Source organism: Lepidochelys olivacea (genome assembly GCF_965140295.1).
Source record: "Lepidochelys olivacea isolate rLepOli2 genome assembly, chromosome: 1".
Classification (NCBI taxonomy): Eukaryota; Metazoa; Chordata; order Testudines; family Cheloniidae; genus Lepidochelys; species Lepidochelys olivacea.
The window spans coordinates 51,113,743-51,133,228 of NC_140411.1; the positions used below are offsets into that span (position 1 = coordinate 51,113,743).

At 42.5% G+C, this 19,486-nt stretch overlaps 1 protein-coding gene across 4 annotated transcripts in view; it reads right to left on the minus strand.

Moving 5' to 3' along the window:
* The window catches only part of LOC311515111 (putative tRNA methyltransferase 9B), a 97,080-nt gene that overhangs the window by 42,164 nt on the left and 35,430 nt on the right, over positions 1-19,486 (minus strand). The window contains exon 2 of one of the 4 annotated variants that reach the window (XM_084617985.1): positions 13,136-13,288. The exons of 2 other annotated variants lie outside the window; for them this stretch is intronic. The gene's annotated coding sequence lies outside the window, so the exon portion shown is untranslated. Of the gene's footprint in view, positions 1-856; positions 913-13,135; positions 13,289-19,486 lie in introns of those variants that run through there. One more of the 4 variants, XM_084617988.1, reaches the window with a different exon arrangement.

Sequence of the window (19,486 nt, forward strand, 5' to 3'; positions counted from 1 at the left end):
GCATATACAAAGAAACAGAGAAATAGTAATGACCATTAGTTGTCTTTCTTTAGTCTTTCTTACACAGCAATATGTTCCTCTTTGGCTGTTACAGAGGCTTAAAATCACCATCCTGTAAGCACGTATATAGGTACTTAATTCTGCATGTGAGAGTAATCTTGCTGAATGTGAATTCAATGGGACTATTCATGGGCCTAAAATTAAATCACATGCATTAGTGTATGTAAGGAGCTTTGGACGAGAAGGGCTTTTTAATTACTATTATTACTCTTCATAATAACCAAACTGCTATAGAAGCTTGTAGAAAAAAAAAATGCCTTCAGAAAAATGCAGAATGAAATAGTTGAAATGCTCTGCTGGGGGTAATTTCAAGGGGAAGATGATGTACTGTCAAATGTATTGAGAGAGAAATAAAAAGGGAAACTGTTCCTTGAAGAACCTGCAACATCATTTCAAAGGTTTGCTATCGGTTTATTACACAGGAGGAAATAACTTGTAGACTGATACCAACCAAAGGGAGTGATGGAAAGGTATTGTTTATTTTATGTTTAAAAGCAGGAGTTTAAGTTTTCAAGTTTGCACCTGCTAAGCACACCTTACTTTCAAACGATGAACGTCCTAAGACTTGTTCCCTGTTTGAGACACATTAAAACAAACAAATATGCAATAATACAAAAAAAAAAAATAGGTACGTGACAGGTAAAAGTGAGAAACAAAGTTTTACTTTAGATGTTAAAAAAAAAAAAGCAAGAAATTTCAAAATAATTTAACAAGTATTCCGTGTAAAGATGCCCTCTCCTCTGGAATAAGAAAAGGAAAATTAGAGGAAAATGTAATAGGAATTATGAGTACTTACCAGCTGGAAGAAAGAAAGAAGCAGCATCTAATTAGAGAATAGCCACTTTAGGACTGTGGCTGCTTGTCTCTGCCAAATGTAAACGCCTAATCCAGAAAGGCATTCTGGGAATAAAGTTCCTGTACGTGGGGAGAACTAGTAGGAACTAAGCAGTCACTAAGCAAGAGGCAGCTTCTGTGGTGTATATATTATGTAATATCAATTATATTTGGACTGTATGCTGTTCATAAGCAGGGCTTTTGAGAATGTAAATACTTTATTTAGTACACAAACCATTACCTTATACAAAATAAAATATGCTCCTCTGAAGGACTGGGTGAAAAGTAAAATTAAGAGGCACACAGCACCAGTTCACCTTGATCATTTGTCTCATAAAATTGTGCCAAATTTAGCAAAAGATTATTGAAAATGAGATTAAATTGGTGCTTATCAAACAATTTAAGATTAATTATAAGCGGCTGTCTTCATATGTGATTATTTCTTACTTATGTATGTTTTATGAAACCTACGACTGTCCTCATGAGATGAAAGCCCCCAAAAGCCTGAGTTACCTCACTTTGTTTGGGGAACTAGGACAGAAACGCCAATTCACCAGCTCACCAATCCACTCAGCTATAATGCAGTCCTGCCCCATCCCAGTGTGGGGAGGTTGTAGTTGGACTTCTGGATCTAGAGCACAATTTGTTCCTGTGTGTGCTGCAATTTCTATTTTTCTGAAAGATTTCTTGAAATTATTTTTAAATAAAATGGTAGGATTTTTTCTTTTTGATCTTAATCAAGAAATAATTCTCCACTTTGGGTAGAGGTCAATGACGTCAATTTGACTAGCTAAACTATGACTTAATGTGGGCTGTAAAGGCTGGGATTGTTAATGTAAGGGGGCTTCCTTCTGATACAGGGCCTCTTTTAGAGAAACATCTTCCACTGACAGAGATTTTCCAAATGTAATGATTTTCCAAATGTAATGATTTTCCAAATTTTATAAAATGCCAATTCTTATTTGCCTCAGAGCTACCTGTGAGGTCTCTCTGTCCCCTCCAGATTATAAAATTATTAGTTAATTGAAATTCTTATCACTATTTGAATGCTTGTGGTTATGGAGATAGTTCCAGGAGTGAATGTTGTCAAGGATGGTGCAAATCTTGGGCAAGATCTTGACCTTCAGCTCAAGAGCACTTAGTACAAATCAGAATGGGGAGGTGCAAAGGTAGCCTAAAGAGAGGTAGTCAACAGGCGGACTGTGGGCCAAATCCAGACCGCCAGATGCTTTTCAATGGACCCTGAAATGTTTTTATTTACTTATTATTATTTTATAATAATTATTATTTTCTCTGGAGTCTGGACTTGACTATACCTTCACCAAGAAATATGGACCTTGGCAAAAAATAATTGACTATCCCTGAAGCCACCATTACACTTTACCTCCCACCCGAGGGCTACTCTGCACTGGTCCACCCCTCCTCCAAGAGAAGTTTGGAACAGCCTGCAGAATCTTACAAGACCTGGCTGCCTAAGGTCTCAACAAACCACTCTGGCAACAGGACACAGAGACGCTGTCATAAATATAAAGGGAAGGGTAAACCCCTTTGAAATCCCTCCTGGCCAGGGGAAAGCTCCTCTCACCTGTAAAGGGTTAAGAAGCTAAAGGTAACCTCGCTGGCACCTGACCAAAATGACCAATGAGGAGACAAGATACTTTCAAAAGCTGGGAGGAGGGAGAGAAACAAAGGGTTTGTGTGTCTGTCTGTAGTCGTCTTGGCCGGGGACAGAACAGGAATGGAGTCTTAGAACTTTTAGTAAGTAATCTAGCTAGGTATGTGTTAGATTATGATTTCTTTAAATGGCTGAGAAAAGAATTGTGCTGAATAGAATAACTATTTCTGTCTGTGTATCTTTTTTGTAACTTAAGGTTTTGCCTAGAGGGGTTCTCTATGTTTTTGAATCTAATTACCCTGTAAGATATATACCATCCTGATTTTACAGGGGGGATTTCTTTATTTCTATTTACTTCTATTTTTTATTAAAAGTCTTCTTGTAAAACACTGAATGCTTTTTCATGGTTCTCAGATCCAAGGGTTTGGGTCTGTGGTCACCTATGCAAATTGGTGAGGCTTTTTATCCAACATTTCCCAGGAAAGGGGGAGTGCAAGTGTTGGGAGGATTGTTCATTGTTCTTAAGATCCAAGGGTCTGGGTCTGTAGTCACCTAGGCAAATTGGTGAGGCTTTTTACCAAACCTTGTCCAGGAAGTGGGGTGCAAGGTTTTGGGAAGTATTTTGGGGGGAAGGACGCGTCCAAACAGCTCTTCCCCAGTAACCAGTATTAGTTTGGTGGTGGTAGCGGCCATTCCAAGGATAACGGGGGTAATATTTGTTACCTTGGGGAAGTTTTGACCTAAGCTGGTAAAGATAAGCTTAGGAGGTTTTTCATGCAGGTCCCCACATCTGTACCCTAGAGTTCAGAGTGGGGGAGGAACCTTGACATGGTGGCACAGTGGTGGGATTAACCTGAAATCATTTTGAGATCCAGTTGAGATTTTTTGAACTAGAAATACAGATTTTAAAAAGGAATTTTTAGGAAGTCCAGAAGGCAGCTTTGAAACTGAAAGCAGCTTGGTTTCTCTCTGCTTTGTGGCCAAGCAGAGACAAAAGGGGATTATCTTGTGAATTGCAGGTTTTCTTGCCTGGAGGCAGGGTACTTAACTCCTGCAGGGAAATTCACAGTCTTCCAACCCAGAGGTTTTTTTTTTTTCTTTTCTTCCTAAAAGTAAATAGGGGGTGTGTGCTCTACCCATTTGCCTGGAGACAAAAGTGGCAGGGTTTTTTTTTAGGATTTTGATTTTTTTTGTTTTGTTTTACAAGGAGCACAGGTTTGAAAAGAAATTTTTTTTTTTTCCTTTGGGCTGGGTAAGCAGTTTTCCAAGTAGTTGGAGGTTTTTTGCTTTAATTTGGGCCCAGAGCAGAGACAAGGGAATTGTCTTTTTCTGTAGGCTGACAATCACTATCAGAGAATAGGTACTCTATTCCAGCACAGCAAAAGTTTACAGCCAAGTTTTGTTTGTTTATTTCTAAACCTCGGGTGTAAAGTTAGTTAAAAACAGAGAGGTTAGAATGGCCAAATCCTCAGCTCGACTACAGCTGGAATTAGCCAAATTTCAGGCTGAGGAAAAACAAAGGGAACATGAAAGACAGATAGAACTCATGCGGCTGGAGAAGGAGGTACAGGAGGCTGCCCACAAGAGGGAAATGGAGGCAAGGAAGCATGTGGAGGAGATGGAGAGGATAAAGGCCCAGCAGAATATACCAACAAACCCTAGCAATCCTTCTCCAGGTACCACTTTCCATCCCAGAAAGTTCCCCACCTACAAGGCAGGTGATGATACTGAGGCCTTCTTAGAAAACTTCGAAAGGGCCTGCCTTGGGTACAACATCTCTACTGACCAATACATGGTAGAGCTGAGGCCGCAGCTCAGTGGACCGTTAGCTGAGGTGGCAGCTGAAATGCCTAAAGAACACATGAACAAGTATGAACTGTTTAAATCCAAGGCGAGAGTCAGAATGGGGATAACACCCGAGCAGTCTCGTCGGAGGTTCAGAGCCCTAAGGTGGAAACCAGACATGTCATTTACCCGACATGCCTACCACATTGTAAAACATTGGGATGCCTGGATATCAGGAGCAAGTGTTGAATCTCCAGTAAATTTGCCCTTCCTAATGCAAATGGAACAATTCTTAGAGGGTGTTCCTGAGGAAATAGAAAGATACATCCTAGATGGGAAACCCAAAACTGTAATTGAGGCAGGAGAGATTGGAGCCAGATGGGTGGAGGTGGCAGAGAAGAAGAAAACTGGTCGCAGTTGGAGCGGAGACCAGAAGGGACCACCCCAGACCACACCCTATTACCGGGGGCCGCCCAAAGCCCCACCTACCTCCCAAAGAACCCTCCAGACCCCTTATCGTCCCACCACCCCGTTCTCCAGCAACCCTCCTCGCCCCAGTGACCCGTCAGCTGGACGATGTTTTAAGTGTAACGAGCTGGGGCATGTAAAGGCCAACTGCCCCAAGAACCCCAACAGATTACAGTTCATTGCACCGGAATCACACCAGAGGTCCACAGGCCCAGATACCTCCCAGATACCCTTGGAGCGGAGGGAAACTGTGAGTGTGGGTGGGAAGAAGGTCACCGCGTGGAGGGACACCGGAGCACAAGTGTCAGCTATCCATGCTTCCGTAGTGGACCCCAATTTAATCAACCCAGAGATCCAAGTGACGATTCAACCCTTCAAGTCCAACTCTTTCAATTTGCCTACAGCCAAGTTGCCTGTCCAGTACAAGGGCTGGTCAGGAATGTGGACTTTTGCAGTCTATGATGATTATCCCATCCCCATGCTGTTGGGGGAAGACTTGGCCAATCATGTGAAGCAGGCCAAGAGGGTGGGAATGGTCACCCGCAACCAGGCTAAACAAGCCGTGAGGCCTAGCTCTGTTCCGGAAACTTCTATCAGGACCCAGTCAGAGGTGATGGACCTGGACCCCAGGCCAATGTCTGCAACAGCAGTAGTGGATCCAGTCCCAGAGACCCAGACGGAACCAGTCCCAGAACCGGAACCAGCCAAACAACCAACACCAGACCCCGTGCCAGCACTGAATCCAGTACTTGCAACCTCAACACCAGAGGGCCCCACCGAACCTGAACTGGCAGCAGCCGATAACCCTACACAAGAGGCTCAGCCGGAGCCTGAATCCCAACATAGTGCACCAGCGGAGAGCGGTTCACAGTCAACAGAAACAGCTCCATCCCCTATATCGCTTCCAGAGGGACCAAGCCTATGTCCCCAATCCAATGAGGAACTGATGTCTCCAGCATCAAGGGAACAGTTCCAGACCGAACAGGAAGCAGATGAAAGCCTCCAGAGAGCTTGGACGGCGGCACGGAGCAACCCACCGCCTCTCAGCTCTTCTAATCGATCCAGGTTTGTTGTAGAAAGAGGACTTTTATACAAGGAAACTCTTTCTGGGGGACACCAGGAAGACTGGCATCCTCAGAGACAGTTGGTAGTTCCAACTAAATACCGGGCCAAGCTCTTGAGCTTAGCCCATGATCACCCTAGTGGCCATGCTGGGGTGAACAGGACCAAAGACCGTTTGGGGGGGTCATTCCACTGGGAGGGAATGGGCAAGGATGTTTCTACCTATGTCCAGTCTTGTGAGGTGTGCCAAAGAGTGGGAAAACCCCAAGACCAGGTCAAAGCTCCTCTCCAGCCACTCCCCATCATTGAAGTTCCATTTCAGCGAGTAGCTGTGGATATTCTGGGTCCTTTTCCGAAAAAGACACCCAGAGGAAAGCAGTACATACTGACTTTCATGGATTTTGCCACCCGATGGCCGGAAGCAGTAGCTCTAAGCAACACCAGGGCTAAAAGTGTGTGCCAGGCACTAGCAGACATTTTTGCCAGGGTAGGTTGGCCCTCCGACATCCTCACAGATGCAGGGACTAATTTCCTGGCAGGAACTATGAAAAACCTTTGGGAAGCTCATGGGGTAAATCACTTGGTTGCCACTCCTTACCATCATCAAACAAATGGCATGGTGGAGAAGTTTAATGGAACTTTGGGGGCCATGATACGTAAATTCGTAAATGAGCACTCCAATGATTGGGACCTAGTATTGCAGCAGTTGCTCTTTGCCTACAGAGCTGTACCACATCCCAGTTTAGGGTTTTCTCCATTTGAACTTGTATATGGCCGTGAGGTTAAGGGGCCATTGCAGTTGGTGAAGCAGCAATGGGAGGGATTTACACCTTCTCCAGGAACTAACATTCTGGACTTTGTAACCAACCTACAAAACACCCTCCGAACCTCTTTAGCCCTTGCTAGAGAAAACTTACAGGATGCTCAAAAAGAGCAAAAAGCCTGGTATGATAAACATGCCAGAGAGCGTTCCTTCAAAGTAGGAGACCAGGTCATGGTCTTAAAGGCGCTCCAGGCCCATAAAATGGAAGCATCGTGGGAAGGGCCATTCGTGGTCCAGGAGCGCCTGGGAGCTGTTAATTATCTCATAGCATTCCCCACCTCCAACCGAAAGCCTAAGGTGTATCATATTAATTCTCTAAAGCCCTTTTATTCAAGAGAATTAAAGGTTTGTCAGTTTACAGCCCAGGGAGGAGACGACGCTGAGTGGCCTGAAGGTGTCTACTACGAAGGGAAATGTGCTGGTGGTGTGGAAGAGGTGAACCTCTCCATGACCCTTGGGCGTATGCAGCGACAGCAGATCCAGGAGCTGTGCACTAGCTACGCGCCAACGTTCTCAGCCACCCCAGGACTGACTGAACGGGCATACCACTCCATTGACACAGGTAATGCTCACCCAATTAGGGTCCAACCTTACCGGGTGTCTCCTCAAGCTAAAACTGCTATAGAACGGGAGATCCAGGATATGTTACAGATGGGTGTAATCCGCCCCTCTGAAAGTGCATGGGCATCTCCAGTGGTTCTAGTTCCCAAACCAGATGGGGAAATACGTTTTTGCGTGGACTACCGTAAGCTAAATGCTGTAACTCGCCCAGACAACTATCCCATGCCACGCACAGATGAACTATTAGAGAAACTGGGAAGGGCCCAGTTCATCTCTACCTTGGACTTAACCAAGGGGTACTGGCAGGTACCGCTAGATGAATCTGCCAAGGAAAGGTCAGCCTTCATCACACATCTCGGGCTGTATGAATTTAATGTACTCCCTTTCGGGCTGCGAAATGCACCCGCCACTTTCCAAAGACTTGTAGATGGTCTCCTAGCGGGATTAGGAGAATATGCAGTCGCCTACCTTGACGATGTGGCCATATTTTCGGATTCCTGGGCAGACCACCTGGAACATCTACAAAAAGTCCTTGAGCGCATAAGGGAGGCAGGACTAACTGTTAAGGCTAAGAAGTGTCAAATAGGCCTAAACAGAGTGACTTACCTTGGACACCAGGTGGGTCAAGGAACTATCAGCCCCCTACAGGCCAAAGTGGATGCTATCCAAAAGTGGCCTGTCCCAAAGTCAAAGAAACAGGTTCAATCCTTCTTAGGCTTGGCCGGTTATTACAGACGATTTGTACCGCACTACAGCCAAATCGCTGCCCCACTGACAGACCTAACCAAAAAGAAACAGCCAAATGCTGTTCAGTGGACCGGAAAGTGTCAGAAGGCCTTTAACAAGCTTAAAGCGACACTCATGTCTGACCCTGTACTAAGGGCCCCAGACTTTGACAAACCGTTCCTAGTAACCACAGATGCATCCGAGCGTGGTGTGGGAGCAGTTTTAATGCAGAAAGGACCTGATCAAGAATTCCACCCTGTAGTGTTTCTCAGCAAAAAACTGTCTGAGAGGGAAAGCAACTGGTCAGTCACTGAAAAAGAATGTTATGCCATTGTCTACGCTCTGGAAAAGCTACGCCCATATGTTTGGGGACGGCGTTTCCACCTGCAAACCGACCATGCTGCACTAAAGTGGCTTCACACCGTCAAAGAAACTAACAAAAAACTTCTTCGGTGGAGTTTAGCTCTCCAAGATTTTGATTTCGACATCCAACACATCTCAGGAGCTTCTAACAAAGTGGCTGATGCACTCTCCCGTGAAAGTTTCCCAGAATCAACTGGTTAAAATCGTCCTTGAGATGTGGAAAATATTGTTAGTCTTTATGTACTTGGTAGTATATTTAGAGATGCATGTGCCTTATTAACTCTGTTTTCCTAGAGCTCCAGGAAGAAATCCCAGCCAGTGTTTCACCCTAGCTGAGATTTGGGGGGCGTGTCATAAATATAAAGGGAAGGGTAAACCCCTTTGAAATCCCTCCTGGCCAGGGGAAAGCTCCTCTCACCTGTAAAGGGTTAAGAAGCTAAAGGTAACCTCGCTGGCACCTGACCAAAATGACCAATGAGGAGACAAGATACTTTCAAAAGCTGGGAGGAGGGAGAGAAACAAAGGGTTTGTGTGTCTGTCTGTAGTCGTCTTGGCCGGGGACAGAACAGGAATGGAGTCTTAGAACTTTTAGTAAGTAATCTAGCTAGGTATGTGTTAGATTATGATTTCTTTAAATGGCTGAGAAAAGAATTGTGCTGAATAGAATAACTATTTCTGTCTGTGTATCTTTTTTGTAACTTAAGGTTTTGCCTAGAGGGGTTCTCTATGTTTTTGAATCTAATTACCCTGTAAGATATATACCATCCTGATTTTACAGGGGGGATTTCTTTATTTCTATTTACTTCTATTTTTTATTAAAAGTCTTCTTGTAAAACACTGAATGCTTTTTCATGGTTCTCAGATCCAAGGGTTTGGGTCTGTGGTCACCTATGCAAATTGGTGAGGCTTTTTATCCAACATTTCCCAGGAAAGGGGGAGTGCAAGTGTTGGGAGGATTGTTCATTGTTCTTAAGATCCAAGGGTCTGGGTCTGTAGTCACCTAGGCAAATTGGTGAGGCTTTTTACCAAACCTTGTCCAGGAAGTGGGGTGCAAGGTTTTGGGAAGTATTTTGGGGGGAAGGACGCGTCCAAACAGCTCTTCCCCAGTAACCAGTATTAGTTTGGTGGTGGTAGCGGCCATTCCAAGGATAACGGGGGTAATATTTGTTACCTTGGGGAAGTTTTGACCTAAGCTGGTAAAGATAAGCTTCCCCCGTGTGCTGACTAGAGAGGTGGCATAAGAGCAGCTGCTAGTCAGCTACACAGGGGAAATTTCCAACAGCAGGTAAATTTGTTTTAGGGTAGCTTTGTACCAGCAGAATGGTGCAAAGCTGGCCTAATGCACTTAAAAAACCAGCCCAACATCTCTGACATAGCTATTTTACTACTTTGTGAGAGAAGGTGACAATCTTTTTTGCTCTCCATTAAATAGGTATTATTACCTTGAGCATTTTTAGGACTGTTTAATTTTTCTCCTTATCTTGTACCTGTACCAGCAATGTTCTTGTCTTAAAAATGATAATATAAGTGTAAAAATATGCTTGTACAAAGATGACTGTGGTTAAAAAAAAAAAAAAGAGGGGCATCATGTGGCTGGCACTAAGCAAACAGGGTCAGGTTTTGCCTCTCCTTCCAACAGAAAGAGGGCTGGGCTGGTGGCAGATCCTCAAAATCTGGTACCAAGCTTGGTTGTTCACTTCTTGGGTCAGCAGGGCCCCCCAAACTCAGCCTCTTTGAGGATGGGTATTAACACACATCTCTCTCCCTAGTGGTCCCAGTGCAGGAACAGTTTCTTTCCAAATATGATTCATATATTCAGAGCGGGGGGAGGAATAGCTCAGTGGTTTGAGCATTGGCCTGCTAAACCCAGGGTTGTGAGTTCAATCCTTGAGGGGGCCATTTAGGGATCTGGGGCAAAAATTGGGGATTGGTCCTGCTTTGAGCAGGGGATTGGACAAGATGACCTCCTGAGATCCCTTCCAACCCTGATATTCTATGATTCTATTCTACCCTGAAAGATTTCTGAGGTCTGTATGTGGTTTGTCACCTCTGTTGATATATGTGGGCTTCTGTTTTGGGGGGTTTATTAATTTCATTTTTTGCAATTTTTGAGTTTTATGTAGATGTCCAAAAATTGGGAGATTTGGGGACTCTCTCTTTGTATATATTGTAAGGAATAATCTCTTTGTAATGTTCTGTAGTGCATTTTAACATTGTACTGTTTCAAACAGCATTATATTAAAGTGTACTAGGGAGCCAATAGTGCAGGATATGTATAGTCCAATTTATGTGCAATGCATTCATGTACTTTAGAAATCAAACCCCGTAGTCCTCATTACTGCACAAGTCCTTAGGTACAAGTAACCATTTCTGGTGTCCCCCCCCCTCACCCCCGCCTATGTTAATTTTATGATCACCAATTTTATTATCATTATCATCATCAGGGGGGTTTTATGGGCGTTTAATGGTTAAAACTTAAAACAGAAACCCTAATTTTATTTAACTACAATTATGACAAAAATTGGATGGCCTGCCCAATTCATTTGTCATCGAAAGAGAATTTTTATAAAACACACAATGGCAGCCGCCATTGGTAATTAACAAGCCTATATAACCCTTGCCTGCCTGATCCAGAAACCTAACCAGCAGAGGGACTTGTATAATTCAACTTCACTTTGAGACACTGCAACAAATCTTAGTGTTTCCGAGAAAGCTGATGCTATTCTGGACATATAGATCATAACAAATGTGAACAAAAAACAAACCAACCCCCAGTAGGCAGAGAAAATATAATATAGTCTTTCAAACCATTCTGCAAATCCCTCTTCAGTAAATCCATGCAGAGTGCAGGGTAGAAACATGCCAAAGTGCCAAATAGTCAGTACAATACCACATTTTGAATCTGTAGGACAGCTAAGAAAGTATGAGTATTAATACCAAGTAAATGGACATAAAAATGAATACCCAGATTATAGCAGACTCTGACATTGCCGGATAGCAGCATGCCAAATGGCATATAAATTTTAAACAAGGCAACTACTGCAGAGGCTTGGTGGCACCATCATCCAACTAAATAAGCCCCCCAAAATGCACTTCCATCAGAACAAGCTGTGAGCCTGACCTGCAGCATTTCTGTGAAATTACAAAATCAAATTCTTTGTCATGCAAAACCCCAAGTGCCTAAATTAAACTCTGCACAGTGGTACACCGCTTTTTAGAAAGTCAAGTTCCAGCTATTTGAGACACTGACAAATTTGTTTGCAATAAGTGTTTTCATTAATAGTTTTAGCTTTAAGAAGTAATTTCATAATCTCTTTTGATGGTACAGAACCTTATATAGCAACACATTAAAGAGATGGACAGGAAAATAGGGGGCACCTCCATACACTCCTACAATTTATTTACATGATCAAATGTGTATACAAAGCCATAGAATGATCAAGCTTGAGATTCTTTTATTTTTATCCTATACAACAGTGAGACATGTCAGAGTGAAACAGTAATTGGATTATCTTGGATTGAATGCTATAGTGCTACTTTGTACTATTATAAAATGGGCATGTTTATACAAATGAAAAACTAAAAATAATAAACTGTATTTCATAAGAATTTTGCACTTTTTCTTCCACAGTTCTTTTTTAAAAAAATCTCTCTTTACATGCTGCATTATGGCCAAACCCTCCAACACCCTCCCCCCGCCCACCCCTTTCCCATCAAGCCTGAAGCATTGAAAGGGGATTGTGCTGCTAGGAACAAAGAAAGGAAGTCGTTTTCAGCTTCATACTTAAGCATTTATGCATGCAATTTCCATTAACCACACCAATATTTACACTCAGAATCTGCATTTTGCATAGCTGAAGTATACCTGAAAGATTAAAGTTTATAAGAAATTTCAATAACCAGAGAACCCACATTTACATTTTCAGTGTTTTGTGGGGGGAAAAAATCTTTAGAGGGAAGAAAATATAAGCTGAGCCTCTGATCACTGAAGACTGAATCTTTTTATAGATTGCAGTATTGTTGTAGCTGTGTTGGTCCAATAAGAGATATTAATAGCCCACCTTGTCTCTCTTTGCATAGATGCAAACACAGTGAGTCAATTTAGTAAAATAGTATGTGACATGATTGGCATCCTTTGAATTGTCTGAGACATACAAAAATCCTTTGAAATAGTTGTTAGTATAGAACCCTGTATTTAAAAAACAAAACAAAAACCTATGTACAAAAGTAGGCTGACCAGATTATCAAGAAACTAAACATGGTGAATTTTTCATATTCTGAGCTCTCTGTTTAGTGAGATGACTAATGCAATCTGCATTTCCGAGGGTTCTTCAATACATGACATTTTCAGATAGAAATGTGGACCCAACACTCCTCATAGCAATCATTCAGATAAATCAAGGATTACAAACCAGTTTGTTCTGTGACTTGTGCAAGGGGGTGAAAGTGCCCACGCCATCACTACAACAATATAAAATTAACATGACACACATTCAATGGATTAAAAGATGGCTAACTAATAGGTCTCAAATAGTAGCTGTAAACAGGGACTCATCATCAAGCGGGTGTGTTTCCAGTGGGGTCCTGCAAGGCTCAATTCTTGGCCCTATGCTATTTAACATTTTTTATCAATGACCTGGAAGAAAACAAAATCATCACTGATAAAGTTTGTAGATTACACAAAAACTGTGGGAGTGGTAAATAATGAGGAGGCCAAGTCTCTGATACAGAGTGATCTGGATTGCTTGGTAAATTAGGCACAAGCAAACAATTTGCATTTTAATACAGCTAAATGTAAATGTATATATCTAGGATCAAAGAATGTAGGTCATACTTACAAAACAGTAATGTGTACTACATAAATCCTTATACTTTCCATTTCTGGTTTAGCTGCTTAGATTTGGCATGTTTTTCTTTTCTTCTTCCGCCCTCCCCACAGGCGCTGGTATTGTAGGAAGGCTTTTGAGCAAAGGTGGATTTTGCAATGGGACCTGAAATCAGTAAGGGATTAGGCTCATTTGGATGTCATCCAGCAGAAGGTCCCACAGATGAGGATCTTTAGCTGAAAATGCTCTTCCTCTGGCTCATGAAAGTTTCAGTCCAGGCCTTAATTGCTTCATCCTTCCTGATGAACACAGCTGCCTTGGTGGACAATAGATGGGTTCCAAGATAGTTGTGTTGATACCATATCCTGCCCTGCCATATGTGACATGGATGTGTGTTTTGAGAGGTTATGCAAACCTAGCTGGGACCTAAGTTCCTTCTAAGCTGCACGGCCACGCAGCAGGCTATCAAGGGCCGCACAGGAAGGGAGAGGCACCCGCCCCCCATCCTGGCCCAGCCCAGGCGAAGCTGCCATGGCTGGGGAGAGGTACCCCTCCCACAGCCTGGCCTAGCCCTACTGGAGCTGCTGCGTCTCAGGAGAAGAGCCTCTCCCCCAACCGCGAGCTGCTGCAGCAAGAGAGGGCTGTGGGAACTCCTCTCTCTCCCTGCTGCCCCAGGACAGCCTGCACCACAGAGCCCTCACCCCCAGCTGGAGCCCTCACCCCCCAACTTCCTGCTCCAACCCTGAGCCCCCTCCCGCATCCCAATCCCCTCATCCCCGGCCCCACCCCAGAGCCCACACCCCCACCGCACCCCAACCCTCTGCCCCACCCAGAGTCCCCTCCCACAGACTGTCCAAACCCGTTGGCCCCAGCTCCACCACATCACCTCCATATTGGTGCACACAACAAAACTCATTCCGCACATGGACATAAAAATTAGAGGGAACATTGGCTGGGACATGATCCTGAAAGGTGCTGCCTTCCATCACATCTAACTGAGTGCAACAGGAGCAGAGGAGTAGTAGACCCAAACAGGATCAGGCACCTAGTTCACAATGAGGCATTGCCAGTGTCGACAACAGTCTACCCCTGTGGAAATGTCTGTGCAACACCTCAATATTACAAGCAGACACATAAAAGGGAAATGATGACAGAGTGGGCGACACATAGGTAGGGGCCTGTCAAGGCTGAATCCCCACTCTGCCACTTCGAGTACAGAAAGTGGGGGCCCGCAAGGATTCTAAAATATTAATACTTACGACTCCAGGCTTATATTAAACTCCCAAGGCTACAGCTTTTCTCTAATCTTGGCTTGGTGAACGCTGTCAGCACCCAAATGCATAAACCCCCCTTTGACCCAGATGGAGCACTTGGGAATTCCTCCCTGTGGGATACTCTCAGCCCTTTCACCTTAGCACAGAGGAGATCCACAAGCCAAAATAAAGAAATAAACCTGATCGCGTTTATCTAAACATTCCCTATCCAAATGATTCCTTCTAGGTATGAAAGACAATTTTTCATACCTGGTTCAAACCTTACACAGCATTCCTGCTTATAGCATTGCTGCTCCATGCCCCTGCAGCCCAGAGAGAACAACAGACAAAAGGAAAGTTTGTTTCCCAATTTTAAAAAGTTCTAACCCACGCATTGGCTCTTTTAGTCAGATGCCCATTATTATTATTATTTTTAAAACCTGGGGGACTTTTTAACCCTTTACACGTAAAGCAAGTAGAAAACAGCTACCAAGAGGGATTTTACAGCTAACTGGCTGGCTGGGTGTCCACCAAAGGGAGCTACCCCCCTTTATTTATCAGAGGGCTACGGCCAGACTGATTACCGTTGGATTGTGGCCCTCTCACTTGGGTTCAGAGCAGCTGTAAGGAAAGAAAAAAAAGTTGCCCCTAATTCATGCAGAAGTAACTAAAGCTGCTTCCTGAAGGCAGATGGCAGCGAACAAAAGGAGAAAACATTGCCAGCTGCCCAGGTAAGCAGCTTCCTCTCCCACACCCATGCAGCAGACTTCAACAACTCCACATGCAGGATCAGGGCCTTCCTTTGTTGATACAGCTTTGTTCTTGTTCTACTACTACAAACAAATACCGTTTAATGTTCTTGTTAATCCACCCCATATGTGTGATGATATGGCACCTCTAACAAATCTAGCTGTGTCTTTTGGATACAAGAGATTTATAATGCTATTGGATCATCCCCAATCTCATCTGTGTTTTCTGATCTCTGTTTGATCACAGCTGTTATTCTGGAGACAGCAGCAGCAACTCCATAGTGAAGGCTGCACTGAGATCATACTTACTGGAGCATGTAGGAGTAAGGTCAAATAAGCTGCCCACTCCCTAGCTACCCCCCTGATTCTTACTCTAGCCATGGGTGGATGACAGGGGCTCCTTGCCTGATATTTTCCCTGTGAGCAGGTGGGCAGAAAGGAAATGGACCTTCCTCACTAAACCTACAACCAGTTTAAAAAGGGCATCTCTATAATAAAAGGGTTTGCACAACTTTAGTCAAACCAAGTGCTGTATTTTATTTGTGACAGTTGCTACTTTTGTAATGCAACAGCTCATTTGTTTGCTTCTGAAATAAAATGTTTTAAATAAACACGTCACTACATGCTTTATTTGATTACACAGCTTTCAAAAGCATATAGTAAATGGAAACTCAAAGCAGGTACAAAACAGCAATTAAGATTAGCAGTAATGAAATAGAAGTTGATAACTTGACGTCTAAATTATGTTTAAATTGTCATAAAAACATAAGCTAGTCTAAAAATGAAACCATTGCCCATCTTAATATATCTTTTGTAAAACAGCTCCATAACAGAAGGTTCTCTTGCTACCTCTGCTCTCTATCTGCTAGAATATTGATTTATACCATACACACTAAAAGTAAAGTCGAGCAGGTAGCCAAGGGGCAGCAAAGATCAGTATGCCTAGTTGACAACAAACAAAACGGGGAGGGAGGGAAGAAGAAATGTGTATGAAGAAATATATAAACAAGATGAACAGGAAAATGCCTGGAAGATGAAAGATGGGAAATCTAATATATGTAAGGACTGAAAAGAGAAAGTTCAGCAGCTTAGAAAAAATAAATCTTAGAGGTGAAATCCTGGTCCCATTAAAGTCAATGGCAAAATTCCCATTAACTTCAATAGGGACAGGATTTCACTTAATTCATTTACTTAATTAGGATCTGATTCTACCACCTTTCTTGATGCCCAGTAATAATGGGACTACTTATAGAATAAGTTACAAACCAGTGATATTCAGACATCAGAGGTTCAGGAGCCAAATTTGCAATCAACATTACCCAAAAGAGGCACAGTAGTGTGAATTTACCATAGTACAATTCATATTTAAACAGCATGACAGGGGAAATATTTAGTTATATATATAAAAAACTAAATATTTCCCATCATGCTGTTTAAATATATATATACATACACATATACACACACACAATTCTCAGAGCAAATAAGTTAACTTAACCAACTAAGTTATCAACTTGCACTAATAACATAGTAAAAGCATCTTTATTGATTAATAATTAAAGCACAGTGTTTTAACAACATGTGTTGTAAAAAGCTGCAGGAGACACATTAAAGAACCACTTGCGACTCGTGCACTGCAGTCTGGGAGTAACACTGATCTAACTTAAGGGTGGCAGAATCAGGTCCTCAACTGGTTTATAGAACACTTATCTCACAACAGTGTCTGGGACAATGTACATAATAAACCAAAAAGTTATATCAAACTAGAATCTATGTCCATCCACCCCAACATACAAAAATGGATCCCAGTCGTGAAAATACTTGAGGCATGAAATAGCCTCAGAGACTTCAATGGGACTACTTGTGCACGTACGTGTTTGTGGAATCTGGGCCAAAACGGGGGAAATGAATATAAAGGAAGAATTGGTGAAAAATAAGTTTTGAAGCCAAAATGGAATTAAAACCAATAGTAAAAGGTTCTATAGTCATATAAATAGGAAGAAAACAAAGAAAGAAGAAGTGGGACCGCTAAAAACTGAGGATGGAGTGGAGGTCAAGGATAATCTAGGCATGGCCCAATATCTAAACAAATACTTTGCCTCAGTCTTTAATAAGACTAAAGAGGATCTTAGGGATAATGGTAGCATGATAAATGGGAATGAGGATATGGAGGTAGACATCACCATATCTGAGGTAGAAGCGAAACTCAAACAGCTTAATGGGGCTAAATCGGGGGGCCCAGATAATCTTCATCCAAGAATATTAAAAGAATTGGCACAAGAAATTGCAAGCCCATTAGCAAGAATTTTTAATGAATCTGTAAATTCAGGGGTTGTACCATATGATTGGAGAATTGCTAACATAGTTCCTATTTTTAAGAAAGGGAAAAAAAGTGATCCAAGTAATTATAGGCCTGTTAGTTTGACATCTGTAGTATGCAAGGTCTTGGAAAAAATTTTGAAGGAGAAGGTAGTTAAGGACATTGAAGTCAATGGTAAATGGGACAAAATACAACATGGTTTTACAAAAGGTAGATCGTGCCAAACCAACCTGATTTCCTTCTTTGAGAGAGTAACAGATTTTTTAGATAAAGGAAACGCAGTGGATCTAATTTATTTAGATTTTAGTAAGGCGTTTGATACTGTGCCACATGGGGAATTATTAGTTAAATTGGATAAGATGGGCATCAATAGGAAAATTGAAAGGTGGATAGGGAATTGGTTAAAGGGGAGACTACAACGGGTCCTACTGAAAGGTGAACTGTCAAGTTGGAGGGAGGTTACCAGTGGAGTTCCTCAAGGATCAGTTTTGGGACCAATCTTATTTAATCTTTTTATTACTGACCTGGGCACAAAAAGTGGGAGTGTGCTAATAAAGTTTGCAGATGATACAAAGCTGGGAGGTATTGCTAATTTAGAGAAGGACAGGGATACCCTACAGGAGGATCTGGATGACCTTGTAAACTGGAGTAATAGGAATAGGATGAAATTTAATAGTGAGAAGTGTAAGGTCATGCATTTAGGGATTAATAACAAGAATTTTAGTTATAAGCTAGGGACGCATCAAATAGAAGTAACGGAGGAGGAAAAGGACCTTGGAGTATTGGTTGATCATAGGTTGACTATGAGCTGCCAATGTGATATGGCTGTGAAAAAAGCTAATGTCGTCTTGGGATGCATCAGGAGAGGTATTTCCAGTAGGGATAAGGAGGTTTTAGTACCGTTATATAAGGCACTGGTGAGACCTCACCTGGAATACTGTGTGCAGTTCTGGTCTCCCATGTTTAAGAAGGATGAATTCAAACTGGAACAGGTACAGAGAAGGGCTACTAGGATGATCCGAGGAATGGAAAACTTGTCTTATGAAAGGAGACTCAGGGAGCTTGGCTTGTTTAGCCTAACTAAAAGAAGGTTGAGGGGAGATATGATTGCTCTCTATAAATATATCAGAGGGATAAATACCAGAGAGGGAGAGGAATTATTTAAACTCAGTACCAATGTGGACACAAGAACAAATGGATATAAACTGGCCACTAGGAAATTTAGATTAGAAATTAGACGAAGGTTTCTAACCATCAGAGGAGTGAAGTTTTGGAATAGCCTTCCGAGGGAAGTAGTGGGGGCAAAAGATCTATCTTGCTTTAAGATTAAACTCGATAAGTTTATGGAGGAGATGGTATGATGGGATAACATGGTTTTGGTAATTAAATATTCATGGTAAATAGGCCCAATGGCCTGTGATGGGTTTTTAGATGGGGTAAGATCCAAGTTACCCGGGAAAGAATTTTCTGTAGTATCTGGCTGATGAATCTTGCCCATATGCTCAGGGTTTAGCTGATCGCCATATTTGGGGTCGGGAAGGAATTTTCCTCCAGGGCAGATTGGAAGGCCCTGGAGGTTTTTCGCCTTCCTCTGTAGCATGGGGCACGGGTCACTTGCTGGAGGATTCTCTGCTCCTTGAGGTCTTCAAACTACAATTTGAGGACTTCAATAGCACAGATATAGGTGTGAGGTCTTTTTTAGGAGTGGTGGGTGAAATTCTGTGGCCTGCATTGTGCAGGAGGTCAGACTAGATGATCATAATGGTCCCTTCTGACCTAAATATCTATGAATCTATGAATCTATGAAAATGATCAAAGGTGGACTAACCTGAATAGCTTTGTTCAGGATGAGAAGACCAAAGCAAACCGAGAACACAGTTGCACTGCACATTTGAATAAACTTACTGATAGAATGCTGACATTCTTTTTATAATTTTTTCATTTTATTTGGGGGGGGGATTTTGTTGGATTTTTTTCTATTACAGGAGATCTGCAGGGAAAATGTGTCAAGTCTTGCCTCGGGGGTGAGTAGAAAAGCCAT